The sequence below is a fragment of the Sapajus apella genome, unplaced genomic scaffold (assembly GCF_009761245.1).
Source record: "Sapajus apella isolate SASKATOON/1434 unplaced genomic scaffold, GSC_monkey_1.0 scaffold36, whole genome shotgun sequence".
Taxonomy (NCBI): domain Eukaryota; kingdom Metazoa; phylum Chordata; class Mammalia; order Primates; family Cebidae; genus Sapajus; species Sapajus apella.
Genome location: NW_022436976.1, coordinates 7,318,695 through 7,323,273, shown reverse-complemented (window position 1 = coordinate 7,323,273; position 4,579 = coordinate 7,318,695). Strand labels below are relative to the sequence as shown.

Below are 4,579 nucleotides of genomic sequence, written 5' to 3'. Positions count from 1 at the left end.
ATAAAAGCTGTCATTTATTAAGCATCTACTTTGTATCAGACACCTGCTTATGTGTTATATTACTTATCAATTTACTTAACAAATATGTGCCTATAATGTGAAAGGCACTGTTCATAGCATTGAAAACACAGCAATGATGGAAATAAACACTATTTCATTTTCATGGTGCTTACAATCAAGAGGAACTGGAGGCTTATAAAAAAGGAAAATTAAGGTAATTTCTGATGTCATCAGTGGTAAGGGGAAATAATACTACATAATGCTGTAGAATGACCAGGTCAGCATGGATCAGTGCAGTCAGAAGGTCACATCTTATGCAGAGCTGAGGAATGAAGAAAGAGTAGAGTAATACTGTTAAAACAAAACAAAACAAAAAAGAAGAATTAAATTGCATCTAATTTTGCTGCAGTTCCATGATGAGGGCAGAAAAAGTGTCATCAGATTTAATAAAACTGGAGATCATGGCAAATCATATTTGAGAAGATATGATTATAATTGAAATGGCTGAGAATGAAGATATGGAAGTAGAGACAGTGTACAGAAACTCTCAGTTAGTTTGGCTATAAAATAAAACTGGTAGTAGAAGGAGAGAAATTGGTGCCCAAGAAGTAGCATTTTAATATTGTGATATTAGAGTAGAATGATAGGCATAATCTTGAAGTATTAATTATACAGATGAAGATAATAATGCAAAAATAGCAATGATGGCTTATAATATGCAAGATATTTTTCTAAGGGCTTTACCTGAATCCCCACAACATCCTTTCAAGAAAGGTTACTATATTGCATCTTGTTTTACAGAAGAGAAATCTGGAAGAGTGAGATGGATGGCTTTTCAAGGTTTTATACACAGTACATGGCAAAGTAGCGATTTAAACTCACAACATTTGAGTATTCACATGCAAATCACCCTAAATATAAAAACCTCCTCTCATAGATTACTGCAAAATCAACAAACACAATATCTCTAAAGTTATCCAGCACTGCATTTGTTTCAGGGTGAAGAAAAGGGGAAGTAAACAAAGGAAATCATTACATAAAAATTGCCAGCCCTAATGTACACACCTGGTTATATTTCAGGAAGCCTGTAAGGTCTTTTGAATTGAAAGCTCCCTATTTTTTAGTTTTGTGGCTGTGGCCAAGTTCCAACATTTCTGAGCATTAGTTTTCATTTTATAAAATGGGGACATTAATTATTCTTTTAGTGGATTTTTGAGAAGTAAACTGTTATATATGTACAGGTGTTTTCTTGGCTATAATGTTATACTTCAGTAACATAATGGTTTTTACTGTGATTACTATTGTTATGGTTGAGTGCTGGAGTATGGCAGCCATTTCTGAATTTTACCTCTTTTGCAGGATATTCCTTCATTCCCTTGTTGGAGAAAAAGAAAACAGGATCTGACACCAATGCAATAAGTCACCTGATTATCTTTCCTTCTGTAGGTTGGGCTCTGCTAACAGGAGGCATAAGTAAGAGAGTAGGAGTTAGAGATAGAAGATAATCTCTCCTGCCTGGCAGTTTTGAAATAGCTCTCTAGTTTTTTACAAAAAGATAGGTCCTGTATGAATGCATCTCAGGTTCAGTTAATCGTTCCCATCTCTTTCTCCTTTAAGATGAAGGGTGGGAAGTGTTCATCTCACAAAGGGGACTGTCCACTTTTAGCTGGGGCAATCTTGGCCTTTCATACCTGTGCTTGCTCTTGACACGAGAAGTTCCCTCCCCCCAGGTGATTTTCCTCCAAGACATGAGGACAAATATCTCTCCATTTTACCATTATGAAATCTATAATTAAAAAAAAAAAAAAAAGTTGGCCAGGCGCGCTGGCTCATGCCTGTAATCCCAACACTTTGGGAGGCCGAGGCAGGTGGATCACGAGGTCAAGAGATTGAGATCATCCTGGCCAAAATGGTGAAACCCCGTCTCTACTAAAAATACAAAAAAAATTAGATGGGCGTGGTGGCACGCGACTGCAGTCCCAGCCACTTTGGAGGCTGAGGCAGGAGAATTGCTTGAACCCGGGAGGAGAAGGTTGAGGAGGAGGTTGCAGTGAGCTGAGGTCACCCCACTGCACTCCAGCCTGGCGCCTGGTGACGGAGTGAGACTCTGTCTCAAAAAAAAAAAAAAATAGTTTAGATGCCTTCTCCATTTGAGGGAAAAAGGGTGCTTTTTATTGTATAAAGCAGTGTCTTATGTATTTTGATATACCATTGTTTGAACTTCTGTCTTTAGCTGACAGATTCTCAAATATCCTTGATTTTGGATGTTCAGTAGATTTGTGAGAGGGGTTTCTGGGAAGACTCTCTTTTTGCCCTAGCAAAAAAGCAAAATCAATGTTTGGGTGACTGTGTAAAGCCCAATGTATAAGAACATCTTTTCGTCCAGGTTTTATTTCTGCTTTTTATTGAAGACAAACACGCACCAAAAAGCAAAACAAAAGTTTTGTGAGAAACTAATTTTCTTTGGCAAGAGTATTGCTTAATATTTTGGCCTCTGAAAGTTACCCAGGCTGGTACTTGGACTCCTGTGCTAATTGTTCAGCTTACATATCATTCTATAGAGACTGTTTATTCTGTACCAAGCTGATTTCAAAGTGCTGCACTGAAAATAAACTGGTTACTGTTTTTCTTCATAAAGTTCTGCATTTGGCATCTTCACTCTTTCCAAAACGTATCTGTACATCAGAAATGTCACTATTCCAAGTGTCTTTTTAGTGTGGCTTTAGTATGGCTTCTTTTTAATATTGTACATACATTGTATCTTTGTTTTATGGTAATAAATAATAAAAATGTAGACTTTATATTTTGTACAAAATGTCCTACATACATAATTTTAAAAGTTCCTAGAAACAGCAATTATAGGTATGTGGCACAATTATTTTTCTTTAGAAAATATCTGTAACTTTATGCTTTAGTGAAATGCTAAGTACCTACATATTTTTTAACATTTTGTAAATCAAAACTTTTTTGTTTTGACATTGTTTATGAAGAGAAACTTCATACACTTGCCATTATAATATGCTCTTTCATCTAATTTTCAAAAACCCCGAAACAGTGTATCATATGGACTAAAGAACATGTGAATTAAAAAAAAAAAAAGATGAAGTGTGGGGATGTCTTTCTACTTATTGGTTCCCTGTGCCTGTTTTTACCTCAGTCTCTTCATTAAACACTCTTCAATTACCCTTTCTGACTGCACCAAGTATTTGTTTGTTTGTTTTTAATTTTTGCCTAGATCTTGTCTGATAATCTTGTTCATAAAAGACTTTCGCTGTAGATATTCTCAAGGCCTTCTTGTTTTTCTTTCCTTTTTGTTTTTTCCTGTAGTGGTTTTTAATCTTTTTTCTATGGCTTCTTTTAAGAACCATCTGCCGAGAACATTTTTGCATTTTTAGCGTTGATTCCATAAAAAAAAAAAAAAAAAATCGCTTTTCACAAGAAGACGCCGAAAGTGAAGAAGGAAGCTCCTGCCCCTCCTGAAGCCGAAGCCAAAGCGAAGGCTTTAAAGGCCAAGAAGGCAGTGTTGAAAGGCGTCCACAGCCACAAAGAAAAGATCCGCATGTCACCCACCTTCCGGCAGCCCAAGACACTGCGACTCCAGAGGCAGCACAAATATCCTTGGAAGAGCGCCCCCAGGAGAAGCAAACTGGACCACTATGCTATCATCACATTTCCACTAACCACTGAGTCCACCATGAAGAAGAACACAACACACTTGTGGTCCTTGTGGATGTGAAAGCCAACAAGCACCAGATCAAACAGGCTGTGAAGAAGCTCTGTGACATGGATGTGGCCAAGGTCAGCACCCTGATTGGGCCTGTTGGAGAGAAGAAGGCATATGTTCCACTGGCTCCTGATCACGATGCTTTGGAGGTTGACAACAAAACTGGGATCATCTAAACTGAGTCCAGCTGGCTAATTCTAAATATATCTTTCCACCATAAAAAGAAAAATCAAAGTCATGCAAAACTGTCAACCATAACTTTTGATAAGCATGAAAAAGCCAATATTAAAATCTAGGTTAGGTATAGACAAAAGTAATCAACAGTATTAATTATACTTGTTGTAAAGATCTTCTAGATTTTGTGTCCTGTTTCATTATATCCTCAGGTAAGCAGAAGGCTTAAATGCTTACATGGTTAAAATTACCAGATTTCCTTAGTGAATTGTTTTTTAAAACATATTTAATAAAACCCAATATAAATTATTCTTCTATATTATATACTAAAATATAATATTTTATATTTAATGATATATTAATATGTTAAATATGTTTAATTATTAGTTAATATTTCTATTGAATATATACTGTTATTTATTACATTCTTCTTTTATATTTAACCAAAGTAAAATGAATATTTTACTATCATGTGAAGTAGGACTCGTGTCATTTTTTCAAAAGTAATTATAATTGTCTTACTATAATTTATTTAATAGTTTATGTTTTCTCCACTTTGTTTGCAATATCAGCTCTATCATAAACTACATTTCCATATGCCTTTTCTTTCTCCTTCCTTCCTTCCTTCCTTCCTTCCTTCCTTCCTTCCTTCCTTCCTTCCTTCCTTCCTTCCTTCCTTCC

At 35.8% G+C, this 4,579-nt stretch overlaps 1 long non-coding RNA gene across 1 annotated transcript; it reads left to right on the top strand.

The window, feature by feature from the left end:
• Positions 1–1,759: 1,759 nt before the first annotated feature.
• LOC116563788 lies at positions 1,760–2,799 on the top strand. Its single transcript, XR_004274569.1, has 2 exons — positions 1,760–1,810; positions 2,133–2,799. It is a non-coding gene; the product is annotated as an uncharacterized LOC116563788 (long non-coding RNA).
• Positions 2,800–4,579: the final 1,780 nt, after the last annotated feature.